The following is a 16,515-nucleotide window of genomic DNA, read 5'->3' as shown; positions in this document are numbered from 1 at the left end:
TCCAAACATTTCATTTCAGCCATCATTTCTGTAGTTCTCCTGAACTGTCAAGGAGTAACGATCAAGCATCAGATTTACTGCCAAGAATCAGAATTTGAATGTAGTACTGGAGTTGCTGTCAAGTACCTCAGTTTCCTTGAAGGATTTAAATTACCGACAACGACCAAAGCTACCGTCAAGAGGCAACGTTTCCATCAAATACCGTATTCACCATCAAGTGCTGGAGTCAAGAATCGGAATTACAGTCGAGAATCGCAGTTTCATTCAGTTATGGCTTTTATATTAAGGCATGTAGTTTTAAAGCGTTTATTTTTTATTTATTTGTTTGTTTGGTACATAAAAACAAAGTTTGACTTTTGAAGATTAATTAGATTAATTAGATATGCCCAATATTTTTGATTAAGATTGAACACGAGAATATTTGGCTTCTGTCTTGGCAGTTTAGGTCAGGGTTGCCCGACTCTTATTGAGTCATACATAGTTTGCACTCATGGAGGATTCAAACTTTACACCAGGAGGTCAGGATGTCTAGAGCTCAAAAGCAGACGGCTTTCTGTCCTCCAGGTAGCTCGGCCTCCTGGTGTAAATGGTATAAATTCTCCATGGTTGTAAATTGTCTATGACAGTGCTATTTATGCTGACCGCATATATTCACTTACACAGAAGTTCCAATTGTTGATAAGTTTGTGCTAAGCCTTAACCGGCCATCCACGTCCTGAAAATGCCTACTAACATAGTTATTGCTAAGTTTAAAGCCAACTGCACACCTTTAAAATGTTATGTTCTATCTCTAATAATAATTTTTCCTTTGCCTATAGAACGGAAAAGCCTCCATATCTGGTCAGAGTGAATGTGGGAAACTCAAAAACAGCGTGTGACAGTACTATCCGCACCGATCGTTATTATTCTAGATTGCCACAAAACATTTGGGAAACATTGAGTGACGCACCATTCCGACGTTTAAACGAATCAATCAAATCTGTAGAAGATGTGACCAATTGCATTGGAACAACACTAGTGGATCTCCAAATCGAAAACAAAACATTGCATAAACATAAAGTGTTAATAACATCTAAAGAATCAATTCTTTCGTTGGGAACCATAACCTTGTTTGGATTTGGAGCAAACATTCATTTCAGAACGCAAAAATTTTCACTAACGACAGCCCAAGCCTTAACGGAACTTCAACTATCAAAGATTTTCAAAAGCCAGTATGGACAAAATGAAGATTCCCAAATTTCATCATCTACAACGTTTCGCAAAAGGTGTTTTTCTTGTGATGATTTTCGCCACTTGAAATATAGTTGTCCAAATGAGGTTTCTAAAAGTAGAGGAGGTCATGAACTACCATATACACGTGATGTCACATCTACTGGTCCGAGGCATCAAAATAAAAAGTGTGATAACTCTAGAAGGCAACGAACGGCAACATCCTATTTCTCACCGTGATCATTCTGCTTCTAGTAGTCAAGGAATATGTCTCTCAACTGCTTCTCCAATTCAAGGAACTGGTTTAAAAAGTGACTCCCACGGTCGAAAAAGCGACTACCTCGGTCCAAAAAGCTACTCCCACGGTCCAAAAAGCGACTCCCACGGTCCAAAAAGCGACTCCCACGGTCCAAAAAGCGACTCCCACGGTCCAAAAAGCGACTCCCACGGTCCAAAAAGCGACTCCCACGATCCAAAAAGCGACTCCCACGGTCCAAAAAGCGACTCCCACGGTCCAAAAAGCGACTCCCACGGTCCAAAAAGCGACTACCACGGTCCAAAAAGCGACTACCACGGTCCAAAAAGCGACTACCACGGTCCAAAAAGCGACTACCACGGTCCAAAAAGCGACTACCACGGTCCAAAAAGCGACTACCACGGTCCAAAAAGCGACTACCACGGTCCAAAAAGCGACTACCACGGTCCAAAAAGCGACTACCACGGTCCAAAAAGCGACTCCCACGGTCCAAAAAGCGACTCCCACGGTCCAAAAAGCGACTCCCACGGTCCAAAAAGCGACTCCCACGGTCCAAAAAGCGACTCCCACGGTCCAAAAAGCGACTCCCACGGTCCAAAAAGCGACTCCCACGGTCCAAAAAGCGACTCCCACGGTCCAAAAAGCGACTCCCACGGTCCAAAAAGCGACTCCCACGGTCCAAAAAGCGACTACCTCAGCCGAAAAAGTCAAAAAAGTGACTCTCTCAGTCAAAAAAGCGTTCCCGTAAGTCAAATGAGCGGTCTCGAAAGTCAAATGAGCGGTCTCGAAAGTCAAATGAGCGGTCTCGAAAGTCAAATGAGCGGTCTCGAAAGTCAAATGAGCGGTCTCGAAAGTCAAAAAAGTGGTCCTGAAAGTCAAAAAACCGGTCTCGAACGTGAAATATCCGTTTTCGATAGTCAAAAAAGTATAGGCGCTATTCCGCGAAGTAAATTAAGCTTCTTGGTGTACTACAACCAGAACGACATTCCATCCAGTGATGAAGGTATGAACTTAGACGGACAACTTTTATGGGACATTGAACAACCTAACTCAAAGGAACTATTAAAACAGGTATTTTTTTGCGTACATTAACGCCATACATGGAAGGGAAGAAATAATTGGTCAAAAATTAAAATTTATTTACCATTTAGCAGGAAAATGTAGCACCAAACGCGACAGCATCGACTGATGAAATTTTGGCCCTTTTGACGGTTACGACGATTCCAGATTTCTCCAACAATAAAAAGAACATGGGCAAGGAAGCAATCAAAGAAGATCGTAAAAATGAGGACGGAATTGAAAGTGTTTCAAAAAGCCAAAAAAACTGTTTAGATGACGAAAGGGATGTATTTGAATCGTAAATTTTGTTTGTAAATAGGGAGGCTTTATTTATTTTGTGTAATTGTTTATAATGGGGAAACTTTATTTATTTTGCTGAATTATAAAATGGAGAAACTTTATTTAAATGGGTGAAAATTTTCCCCATAAGACCATAAATTTATATTTAATGGCCATAGTACAAAAAAACCCCACTAATATTGTGAAATAAAAAAAAACCACCATTATCATTATTGTGAAATTTAAAACACCCCACAATAACATTTAGTATGAAATTAAAAAAAACTATTATCACTTCTTATGAAATTAAAAAAAAACCACTAATATCATTATTAAGAAATTAAAAAAAAACCCACTATTATGATATTTAAAAGTCCAGTAATATCATTTATTATGAAATTTAAAAAAACCGCACTAAGTACATTATTATATTTTTAAAAAAAATACCCCACTAATACTTGAAAAATTTAAAAAAAAAAAAGTAATATTATTATTTGTTATGTAGCTTAAGAAAAAGCAAATTTAATCATTATTATAAAACTAAGTACCCCTCGACTCTAAAATATCATTATTTATTATAAAATTTAAAAATTAAAGGCACCACATACTATTATATATTATGAAAATTATTGCAAAAAAATCCCCACTAATATCATTATTTAATATGAAACTTAAAACAAACAAACAAATAATATCCTTATTATGAAATTTAATTAAAAAAACAAAGTATTTTCATTATTTATTTTGAAGTTTAATAAAAAACAAACTGATATCATTAGTTGTTACGAAAATTATTAAAAGAAAAAACAGTAATGTCATTAGTTACTATTTATGGCACTCTAAATTGGTATTTGAACTGAAGAATTTTGGGTTCTCGGGCGTTTTCAAGTGAAAAATACTGTATGACATATTTCTGTTGAGCTCACTGTTTTGAAGTTAGGATTGCAGTATTCAATTGATGGCCCCTTATAAATTCATTAGTCAAATGCCTTGATTCATGTCTTATTTACAGTCCTGTTAGAGGTACTTTGCCCATGGTCAGGGCTCGACATAAGGCACTAGTCAAGGCATTTGACTATTAAAAAAAATGCGTTGACTACTAAAATAAATCGAAATCTGGGGATTCACTAGTCAACTTGACTAGTAAAAAAAAATGTCCCAAATATTCGTAAACCATGCGGCTCCTAGTCAATACAATTTCAAACATATTTGAAACTAAGGCCTAGAGGTCCGTGCACTCCAGCTAAAAAACTCGCGGATATTTTAAATCTTGAAGATCCTGAAGTTTTTTGTCTCTTGACAGCACGTACAAAGCTACGTTACATAGAGACCAAGCTTTACGCGTGCTGACAACCGATGTTGTAACAGAGTATGTACAGAATAAGCTGTCATTCGAGATAGGGAGTTGCCTATCCTGTAGATTGAAAACAAATTTCCTCACGCGCATTCTTTATCCATGCCTTGACTATCGAAAAGCCACACTATTTTTGCACACTCCTGTCAAATTTTTTTTATATCCGGCCCTGATAGGGGGGCTCACTAGTTAGGCTGACTACTAAAAAAAGTATCCTTATGTCGACCCCTGCCCATGGTGCAGATGATCAGGGTCGGAAATAAGCATAGGACACTGGATATTGTCCAATAAAAGGGGCGTCACTGGACACATAACCTTATAATAAATTTATCTTATTTCCGGCCTTGCAGATGATACCTTATGGTTTGTCGCATAGCCTACTCGATCATGCGCATCACGACGCTAGCTGCTCGCGCAACCATAGCGCGAGTAGCGCAGAGTTTGTGAGCGCGGATCGAGTGGGCTATGCCCAGAGTTTGTGTCATTCTCATTTTTCCATTCCAATTCCCATTTTTCTGCTGGTTCTTGGTGAGTGTGGATGTGTGATCATGTGCGACGTATTTTGAGATTAAGCTTTTTCAATCTGTCAGTGATAGTTTTTAAAATATTCGTAAAAGTTAAAAGTTTAAGTATTTATGAACGATATTCAAGTGTTAATTTCCTCCTTGAGTGAACAATAAGTTAGATTACAATAGATGTTTGAACGTCCAAGGCTTAAGCTTAAAATCGTCGCCATGATGCCACATCGTTCTTTGGAAGGGTCAAGCTGGCCAAGTTCAACAGCCAGTGTTTTGAGACGAGTATATTTACCGCCTCAATTAACTACCATTCTTTTGTGGAGTGAGTCAATCTAAACGCTAACCTTTTCTTAAGAATTGTTATTCTTTGTATTATGCTTTGTTTTTTGTTTGTTGTGTCGTTATATATAGAAATAGGAATGCTATTATTTATGAATATTTAATTATACTTTTACGGAGCAAAAAAAAGAGGACGATTATGCATTTGATATAATCCAAACATTTCATTTCAGCCATCATTTCTGTAGTTCTCCTGAACTGTCAAGGAGTAACGATCAAGCATCAGATTTACTGCCAAGAATCAGAATTTGAATGTAGTACTGGAGTTGCTGTCAAGTACCTCAGTTTCGCTGAAGCATTGAAATTACCGTCAACGACAAAAGCTACCTTCAAGAGAAAAAGTTACCATCAAATTCCAAATTCACCATCAAGTGCCGGAGTCAAGAATCAGAATTGCGGTCCAGAATCCCAGTTTCACTCAGTTATGGCTTTCATATTAAGGCTTGTAGTTTTAAAGTGTTAATTAGATTTGCCCATTATTTTTGATTGAGATTCAACGGTAACACGAGAACATTTAGCTTCTGTCTTTGTCAGTTTAGGCCAGGGTTGCCCGAGTCCTATTGAATTCTCCATGGGTGTAAACTGTCTATGACAGTGCTATTTATGCTGACCACATATATTTCTACCTCTTAACACAATATCTTGCCCCATTAGCAATTTATGGTATATGTTCTTACACAGTCATGTTTAAAAGAAGGAATATTGTACTTCCATCTCTTCTTTCCCAAAACTAAACCAGGCTCATTCACTTACACGGAAGTTGCATTTGCTTTAACTAAATAAGACGGATTGATAAGTTTGTGCTAAGCCTTAACCGGCCATCCACGTCCTGAAAATGCCTACTAACATAGTTATTCGTGTTTGCTAAGTTTAAAGCCAACTGCACACCTTTAAAATGTTATGTTCTATCTCTAATAATAATTTTTCCTTTGCCTATAGAACGGAAAAGCCTCCATATCTGGTCAGAGTGAATGTGGGAAACTCAAAAACAGCGTGTGACAGTACTATCCGCACCGATCGTTATTATTCTAGATTGCCACAAAACATTTGGGAAACATTGAGTGACGCACCATTCCGACGTTTAAACGAATCAATCAAATCTGTAGAAGATGTGACCAATTGCATTGGAACAACACTAGTGGATCTCCAAATCGAAAACAAAACATTGCATAAACATAAAGTGTTAATAACATCTAAAGAATCAATTCTTTCGTTGGGAACCATAACCTTGTTTGGATTTGGAGCAAACATTCATTTCAGAACGCAAAAATTTTCACTAACGACAGCCCAAGCCTTAACGGAACTTCAACTATCAAAGATTTTCAAAAGCCAGTATGGACAAAATGAAGATTCCCAAATTTCATCATCTACAACGTTTCGCAAAAGGTGTTTTTCTTGTGATGATTTTCGCCACTTGAAATATAGTTGTCCAAATGAGGTTTCTAAAAGTAGAGGAGGTCATGAACTACCATATACACGTGATGTCACATCTACTGGTCCGAGGCATCAAAATAAAAAGTGTGATAACTCTAGAAGGCAACGAACGGCAACATCCTATTTCTCACCGTGATCATTCTGCTTCTAGTAGTCAAGGAACATGTCTCTCAACTGCTTCTCCAATTCAAGGAACTCTTTTACCAACTGCTACTCCAATTCGAAAAGCTACTTTATTAACTGCTACTCCAATTCAAGGAACTCGTTTAAAAAGTGACACACTCAGTTAAATAAGCGTTCCCGAAAGTCATATGAGCGTAAGCGCTGCTCTAAGTTGGTTAAATGTTCCTCGGAGTCAATTAAGCTCTTTGGTGTACGACAACCAGTACGACATTCCATCCAGTGATGCAGATACAGTTATTAACACAGAAGAACAAATTTCACGAGATGTTGAACAACGTCACAAAAAGGAACAATTAAAACAGTAATTTTATTTGCGTACACAAAAGCCGTACATAGAAGAAAAGAAATTCTTGGTCAAAATAACTTGAAAAGTTTGTGCTAGTTCCAAAACAAAGTTACATAGCAAAGTTCTAAAAGATAATAACATAACCTTGCCTTCCCAAGAATAACTTAACCAAAACTTTAGTATCGGTTAATTAAAATTCAATACTTTATAGTCCAGAACCAAAAATATATTTGAATAAGGGACTCTATGCTACAAATATATTTTCTTAGGCATATATGGCGGGACAGATAACACTATTTATACAGTGTCGATAAATGTTACGGTGAATCATATAGCGGGAAAATGTCGCATCAAACACGACAGCGGCCACTGGTGAAAGTGTGCCTTTTCTACAGTTACAATTATTCCAGGTTACTAAAATAATAACGACAACTTGGGCAAACAATCAATTCACGAAGATCGTAAAAATGAGGACGGACTTCAAAAAGTCATGACTGCGAAGACGACGGAAGGGACATGTTTGAATCGTAAGTTTTGAATGTAAAATGGGGAAACTTGATTTATTTTGTTGAATTATTTAAAATGGGGAAACTTTATTTATTTAAATGGGTGTAAATTTTCCATAAGACCATAAATCTATATTTAATGGTCAAAGTACAAAAAGCAACTAATATATTTTTATTATGAAATTAAAAACCCCACCAATCTCATTAATTTAAATTGAAAACCCCACCAATCTCATTAATTTAAATTTAAAACCCCCCACTAATATAATTTGTTATGAAATTAAGAAAACGCACTTATATAATTTATTATGAAATTAAAAAAACTACAAATATCATTATTATGAAATTTAAAATAAAACACTTTGTATATCATTATTTCTCATTAAATAAAAAACGCACACTAATATCATTATTTGTCATGAAATAAACAAATAAAACTAATATCATCATAACGAAATTTAAAAATGCCACAAATATCATTTTAACGAAATACAGAAACCCACTAATTTCATTATTGGTTTTGAAATTCAAAAAACCAACTAATATCGTTATTTATTATGAAAATAAAAAACCCACATCATTATTTATTATGAAAATTAAGAAAAGAACACTAATGCCATTATTTATCAGGAAATTTAATAAAAAATCCCCCCGCTATGTCATTATTTATTATGAAATTTAAAATTTAAAACCCCCACATATCGTTATTTATTATGAAAAAAAAAATAAAAAGAACCCCCACTAATGTCATTATGAATAGTTTAGTAGTAAATACAAATTATTTGACAACCTTAATGCCTGCGTTTAGTTTAATATACCCTAGACGTATTTTTAGTAGAAACGTACCAATCGCTCACCCCAATCGTGAAAGTGAAGCCCGAAGTAAAAAGCGTGCCTGAAATGTAAATGAGATGTGTAAAATATGGTTTGTTAATTTTGGGCAGAGTTCCAAAAGATAGTTTCTTTTTTGGCGGGAAAACTCCCCCATTATTGAGATATCAAGCTATGGGGCAATCGTTCCTTGGCTTGTTATAAAGAAAATCGTCAGTTTCTTTGTTTACAGGGATATTGTTGTAGCCGAACAACGTTCACCTCTTCGAAACAGGGCGGCTTCCTTGGCAGTAAGCTCAATAATGAAGATGTGAAATACAAAAACATTAGGCTATATACACTGAATATAATGAACTTAAATGAAAGTGAAAGTCCGCGAGTTACGGAGCGCATGAGCCCCGCCAGGCTTTTTTTCGTGCTTGCCACGTGCCCAGGATTTTCGTGACGTGTTCTTTGGGCCGTTCCGTAGTGGTCAGACATTGCACCTCGGCCAAAGAGTGGTCAAAATATTTTAACGCAACTCTAGCATGCCCGGATCTTGGCCAGTAGCGTGATATTCAACTAGAACATGGCGTTTGTCCTCAGAAGACTTGTCACGAAGGCGGCATATGAAGGAGACAGGAGAGGCCCCCGAACGAGAAATGGCGATAGAAGCTAGTAGAACCATAGTTATATTCCCTCGCAGCACTTGCCGAGTAGCCGGACTCCAGTAGGCCTGGAGGGAAAGGAAGACAACGCTTTCTTATTGTCCTAATTTTTACACTCTCAGTTATTTTGGGAAAAGAGTTTTTTGAGAAAAGTGCATAGACACTAGGTTAAGTGAAGGTAGGTGGTCGACCCCTTCCCTCAAAAAGTCATCCTTTTCGTTGCCGAAGAATTGCAATAGAGGCGTATTGCTTTGGAAAACCGTGAAAAGTGACAAAGACCCCCAGACGGTATTAAAAGCTTTAGCGCCGAAATTGACCTGTACTCCTGTAGCAAAAAGGAAAGGGCTAGGTTGGTGGAAGTGCTCTCTGAATTCCGAAGTATATTCACAAAGAAACTTGGCACACTATAAAGACGGGCGAGGGGTGTCATCCCCAGTCCGGTTAGCAACGAGAAGACGGACGAAATAGACAGGCAGGGTTGCCACGGGTCAGGGAAAACCTGGAAAATCAGCCGAAAAGGTCAAGAAAAAGTCAGGGAATTTAAAAGTTTTAGCAAAATCAGGGAATTTGATTTTAGTGGCTAAAATTTCTGGTTATAAGTCTTTGTTGAAAGAGTAATGAAAGTTTCTCCTCATCATCTCTTAACACAGAAAATTCTAGAGCAATCCTTAAAAATATCTAGAATTGTTCTTACAAATTCAATGCCTTTAAAAATCTCTTAGACTGTTATTCATCGTGAAAATGTTTCTTATTCATTTCGGTGCAACAAATACATTATTGAACCAACTGAGGATGATGAGTCTTCAGTTATAGATGAGTTGAAGTGTGCGTCTCGTTCCTCGGGAACTAGCACAAGCTCAGGTGGCGGTAAACCAAAAACAACTCCAAGAAGAAAACGAAAGAATGATTAAGGCCCACAATTGAAACAAAATATGAACATGATATGTTTGCAGCCTTTTTAGCTTCAAAACTAAGGATTTTAACGCCACAAGATTCTGATGAAACTTAAATTAAAATTTATGCAACTTATTTTTGAAAAAAAACATCAAAGAAGTGATCTCAATCAATAAAATTATATTTCGTTAATCATTAATTGAATAAACATTTTGTTTTAATTACATGTAATTTATGACTAATAATCATATAATCGGTTCCATTGTTTTTCGAAAGCTCCTTCATTACAGAAAAACTCCATAAATTCATTTCTTATGGCTTTCGCAGCGTCAGATGCGTGAGATCCTTGGTGATCTAGCGGCGTTAATTTCGTCCCATTATTTATTTCCTTTTTGTTTTCGTTATCTTCATCGTCATCATTACCATCGTTCTCCGAATTTGACTGATCTCTCAAAATAAAGGACATCGGCTTCATTTGGGTGCCCTTTTACGATGTGAAAACAAGGAGCAGTTTCAAAAACAGTACGAGAAATATCGTAGAAAATGGTCGCAGCATTTTTTGCCATAGGCCGAAACGTTTTTGAGAGTTGACCTGAAAAATAATGCGATTGCGGTGCAGTTCAAACGTTTTCCTGCGTTTCAATCAAACACTCCAACAAATAATTTAAGCGAATCGTTCCATAGTGTACTAAAATCAAGTACTAAAGAAAGGAACTTGATTTTTCTGAGTCATTTGGAGCATTCTGCTTTGAACTCGTTCAGCAAAGCATACAAGAATATTCAGGAAGACCACCCAGTGAAAGAGAACGTTAAAGATTGCAACTATGAACTGAAATTGAATTTCCGCTCAGAGTAGGAGATAATCCAAGAGGTTAAATCTAAATTAACCTCCTATATCGAAGTCAAACTAGAACATAGAGGTTGTACTAGGTTTTTGGCAGAAATGTGTTTAGAAAATGGACTAGTTGAGTTTTTTCAGCATTTGTTAGTTTACAAAGTCGGAGATCCTTGTAACGAAATTAAGTTCATATCGCCGGTCCCTGGTTCTACCGAAATTATTTTTATGTGGGAAACGATGGTAACGGACTGAAACATTACCAACGCCAGCTCTCCTTTGAAGTGTATGTTTAGGTTAAATAAAGCACACTTTTGCTCTGCACATAATTACTTTTATTAAGCTCGGTTCTTGTTTAATTGTTATTTTGAACTAATTTGCTCTTAGACTTTTTAGTTAATGCTCGCACGTTACATTTATTTTATTTAGCTCGCTCTTCCTATTTTTAGTTCTTAACAGCTCGGACGCTCGATGCTCAATGTTCGAATACTTATTCTATTCTAAAGGTTTCCCTCTTTTTTTTGTTTTTCTTGGAATCATGCTGGCTTCCATGCAGCACCGATTTTAACCCTTCCTTGCCCTTAGGGCAGTAAGCTCAGCCCGTGACACGTTATCACCTCTTTTTATCTATTTAGACAAGCCCCGACGCCACAAAGTCGGTGGCCGCACCTGGATTTCTATATAGCTCTAAAAGGTTTCTTTTTGTTACAATTTTTACAAGTTTGCATGGCCATGCACAAGAGAATTTAAATACAAAAATAGATTAAACAGAAATTATATACAACAATTATTAAACCAAAGTTATGCACAGAAATTATATACATTTAACACACTATTTTAATTAATTAAAGTTTATAAGCACATTATTTTACAATCCTTTTCATGAGAACAGAATAAACGTTGTTAATTCCAATGATATTGAGCCATCTAGCACGTGCAAGTGGGGAAAGAATCAGTGTTTCCACATTTTAGATGTTCAAGTGCTTTGCCAAAGAACAGCTCCGACCGAGGGGTCGGACGCTTGTCAAAATCCCGTACAGTTCGTTTGAAATCTATTAAAATCTCTCTCGAAAGTCTCGAAATCCCGAAATCTTACCCTTGAAATCTCAAAATCCTGAAATCTTACCCTTAAAATCTCAAAATCCTGAAATTTCTTGTCAAAATCTAGAAATCCCAAAATCTCACGTCAAAATGTGAAAATCCCAAAATCCCTACCTCAAAATCTGAAAATCCCGAAATCCCTACCTTAAAATCTGAAAATCCCGAAATCTTCACCTAAAATCCAGAAATCCCACATTGAAATATATAAATCCCGAAATGTTAACGTAAAATCCCGAAATCTCACCCTAAAATATCAAAATCTGAAAACCCCCACGCTTACAATACACGTTTTGAATCTATTTAAGAGGGGAAGACACGAGGGTAAATCTCTGCCTTCCATCTCTCTTTTTGGCACCTGCGCTATGTAAGAGTTCTGTATTAAAAACTAGACTATTTTTCTTGATTTTTCTCCAGTATTCATTACGGTAATTTAAAACAAATTTAAAGTCTAAAACCTAAACCTATATTTCAAAATCTCGAACTATTCTTTGAACACCGGAAGTTAATAGTAAATCTTGATATCCCCTGCAAATACCCAAAATTTCATCAAAAATCCGAAAATCTCCTCGAAATCTGAAAATCTCCTCGAAACCTGAAAATCTCCTTCAAAATCTGAAAATCTCCCTCAAAATCCCGAAATCACCTTCAAAATCTGAAAATCCTGAACAAAACCCCGAAATCTCCTTCAAAATCTGAAAATCCTGAACAAAATCCCGAAATCTCCTTCAAAATCTGGAAATCGCGTTCAAAATCTGAAAATTTCATTAAAAATTCCGAAATCTTAAAATCTTGGAGTAGATTTCAAGATTTCTAAAATCTCAGTCAGAATCTCAAAATCTGGGGAAAATCTCAAAATCTTGGTCAAAATCTTGAAATCTCAAAATCCCGTACACTAAAATGACGAACGTCCGACCCCTCGGCTCCGAAAATGAGAAATCCGAATTCTAAATTAAGTGATCGGTACAATGGAACAACCACGGGGAAGCGTGGAAGGAAAGGTTGTTATCCTCAATTGCTTGATTACAGTATTTTCGATGCTCCAGATTGTATTAATGCAAGATGTAACGTAACGGATGATTTTTTTTCAGAAACGCCGAAAGGTTTTCTAACCATCTTGTCTCGAAAATCAAATTAAATTTTCAATTAATCACTAAATTAATAACGAAATGCCTTAAATTAAACTTAAACCTATCCCTTTAAAATAAGCTGTAAAGAAAGTTCTTTCGTACAATAGAAAAGGAACTAGCCCATCAATGTTGACTCAGAACTTTCTAGAACTATCCTATAGCCCTATATCCACAGTCATGAGTGAATCATATACTAGCTCCCTATAAGTTACTCAGCCACACTGGCCTAATGTATCCAGCATTTTCTTCCCGCCAAAAATGTGTTACCTATATGCGACCCCCAGCGAGAGAAAATAACACTACTCTCGGCGCTTACGAATTTCCGGCAAAAAAACCGGAAAAGGGGATCAACCAATGAATCTTTGAACTGAAAGGTAGTATAAGCAGACGATGTTTTAGAAATGTTGTGATTGCTTGCGGACGGTTCACAGTCGTATTTTATCTTTGAAATTATTTTAATGGATTAGGGTTGGCGCAAAGTTTTATTTTTTCGCATTAAAATGGCAGAATTTTGGATATTTTTTGACAAAGCCTAAATGAATTCAGAGCGTTGCCTACGTTCAGAGGCAGGAACTATTTATGGTGAGAGAACGAAACTTTATCTAAAAATAAGAAAAACAACAACTTAATAGTTATCTCGAAAACCTTAATAAACTTTTTAATAATGCGTCTAAAGAACTAATAGAAAAACTTAAAGAAAGGCCCAACCCATTTTTAACGAAGCCTGTTGTGAAACCAAAATTATTTTTCAATAAGCAAAAGAATGAATGTGACGCAAAGAAACCAAAACCGTTAATACCATTTGGAACTATCGTCACTTTCAAGTTCTCGATACATTAATTTCAAAGCCCTAAGAGAGGGCGCCGTCTACTATCACTTTCACCCGCCTCCCCTCCTCTCGACTACTATTCGGAAGAAAATGCTGGATACATTAGGCCAGTGTGACTGAGTAACTTATAGGGAGCTAGTATATGATTCACTCATGCCACAGTGCAAAAGAGAAATACCTAGCTACTAAAGTATTTTCCAAGAACCCAGAGAAATGTCTCGCCTATTTAGACCCGAAGCAACAAGACCTTGATTCGCTATCCTGGTACCTGGCCCGAGAAACTTCTAGAACATTTTTTTAAACCCTTAAACTGACCAATCCGTATTGGGTCCCAGACTTAAAAGTTTTGCCTATTCGTTGATAACATGAATCCGCCCGGCTACGTCATAAATTGACAAAGCGTGTAACGGCGAGTAACGGTTCAAGCTTTAGGTCAAGGTACTATTCTGCGTTTATTCAGAGTAACATTGAACTGTAGTAGTAATAAAGTATTACTTGACGTTTATAAACTTGAAAGGACGGCGTAACATTGTTGAATTGGACATGCTTTGTTGTCTGCGTAGTAGTTTACATTAGTTTTGTTACGGCGAGGCTTAGCGGAGTATAGTCAATCGGTTGGAAGAGCGCCTCTGTGGGCACCCAGAGGTAAAGGCGCCACCTTTTGACTATAGGGTTTATAGAAAGACGCGGTAACCAGAGTGTAAATAGAAAACTTTAACTTAGATCGCCGTGACTCCGATTATATAAAATGCCTATTTCCAAAAAATATAACAAGCCGGGTAAGGAAGACGGGTGTAAACAACTGTAATACGTGCGGCGTTGTAGATTGTCCGAAAAATAAAGGGACAAAGAAACCGAGTTCATGGATTCGGTGTATTTTGTATGATGATTGGCACCATATAGAATGTGTCGGAATAGAAATCTCAATGATACAATCAGTCAAAGGCTCATTCCTATGCCCTACATGAAACACGCCAACAAAAAAACAAGGATCAAATAGTCACACTGCTGGGGAATGTTCCCCGATCAAGAGGCAGCTTGCTCTGGAGAGGTAACAGCCTCGACTGGTACAGAAATTAACTCCTATATCTTATTCACAGGTGGGCAGCAAAATGCCCCCAGGACATTTCGAGGTGGGACCCACCTAATATAGAACCTGCTCATTGTCAGGGAACACTTACATTGGCCAACCTTACCATGGCCCTTGAAAGCATTATAGACCGGCAATTAGTGGCTCAACAGACCCATATTATGGGCAGATTGGACCAATTAGCACAGATGGATACAACATTGAAGGAGAATCTGGAGCTGGGGCTACAACACATGCAGCTTAGTTTAGCGGCTGAACTGGCTAAAAGAGAAGCCGCGACAAATGGCCGGTTTAAGAGCTTAGATGAGGTTCAGGTGAAGCAGGGAGCGATGACTAGTTCACTGAAGGAGGCTGTAGAATCTCTGCAATCAGATGTGGGGAAGCTTAAAACAGAACTGGTGCAGGCTCCATGTGTTCAGAAGTCTTCTGAGAATTTGAATGTGATAATATTTGGGGCTGCTATGGTGTGTATGGAATCTCCGGAACAGGCGGAAGCGTGGCTTCGTACAAATTTGCTTTTGAAAGCTGAGATCCAGTTCAAAGTGACTCGTTGTGAACGATTTGGCCGAGCAGAGCGTCTGGAAGATAAACCTATCAGAATTACCTTTGATAGTTTAGAAAGTAAAGGTTATATTTTGGGCAAGGTCAAGAACCTACAAAAAAGTGACTCTGAAGTGGTTCGAAAAATGGCCATCCTTCCTGATCTCACGGTAGAAGAACGTGTGGTGAAGTGGTTCAAACGCAGACGGTTCTCTCAAAGAGGGCGACCTAATAAGGGTAGAGGAAGAGGCCACGGAGACGCGGGGAACCATACAACCCCGGAAAACTAGAGCTGGGGCCTGGTTAACACCAAACAGGCCCCGGTAACCCTTTTGTAAATAAATTGTTTGTAAATAGTTCCATCAATGACTGTCATTATGTTGTTAACTCTGTCATAAGTAATGGAGAGCGAGTCAAAACTAATGCCAACGCAATTCCTAGTCCACATTGCTCAAATAAATGCATTTTCCCTGCACCAGACGATAACCTTTCACGGGCTAATTTGAATAGCAGGAGTTTCAGAGGTAATAAGAAACGTAAACGAGAAGATGTCAGAAGAATAAAACTCCGGGATCTCTTAAGTTTGCACGCCTTAATATGCAAGGTGGACGTACAAGCCATAAATGGAAGGAATTAGCAAAAATTATGTGCGAAAGGGGTTTGGTATTTTTTGGCCTAGCTGAGACGCATCTTAGAGATGGTGAAGAACCCACACTTCCATCAGGAATGAAATGGTTTGGCCTAAATCGGCAAGGGAACGATAAGAAGGGTGGTGGCCTGGGCTTCCTGGTACCTAGTAGCGAGGTTATTATTAACCGTAAAGAGTGTAAGGAGCATATGTGGTTCAGCTTGGCTGCTTACCCACAAGTAAGCTTTGCGGTAGTTTACTGTGCCACTGGGTCCACCAAGACCACGGACGCGTGGAATGCCAAGACTTATGACTGTTTGGACAGAGACTGCGCAGAGATGACGGAGTTGGGGAGACAAGTTGTAATTTTCGGGGACTTTAACGGCCATTTTGCCGAGTTTGGGAATGAAGATGTAAATGGGAAACTGTTAAAGTCATTCGCGGACAAGAATGCTTTGGTGATTGGTAACTTATTGCCGGTTTGTCAGAGCCGTTATACTTGGCATGGCCCATCTGCGAGATCAACTATTGATTATGTTCTGTTCAGCGGCCCCCTAGTTGAAACAGTAC

The 16,515-nt window shown here is 37.8% G+C and overlaps 1 long non-coding RNA gene across 1 annotated transcript; it reads left to right on the top strand.

Moving 5' to 3' along the window:
* Window positions 1-5,193: 5,193 nt before the first annotated feature.
* On the top strand, window positions 5,194-6,044 carry LOC149656708 (uncharacterized). Its single transcript, XR_016370016.1, has 2 exons — window positions 5,194-5,455; window positions 5,954-6,044. It is a non-coding gene; the product is annotated as an uncharacterized LOC149656708 (long non-coding RNA).
* Window positions 6,045-16,515: the final 10,471 nt, after the last annotated feature.

The sequence above is a fragment of the Phalangium opilio genome, unplaced genomic scaffold (genome assembly GCF_054372755.1).
Source record: "Phalangium opilio isolate 3A_F unplaced genomic scaffold, DU_Popi_V2 ptg000077l_1, whole genome shotgun sequence".
NCBI classification, from domain to species: Eukaryota; Metazoa; Arthropoda; class Arachnida; order Opiliones; family Phalangiidae; genus Phalangium; species Phalangium opilio.
Note: the sequence above shows the minus strand (reverse complement) of the source record. Positions and strands in the feature narration are given on the sequence as shown.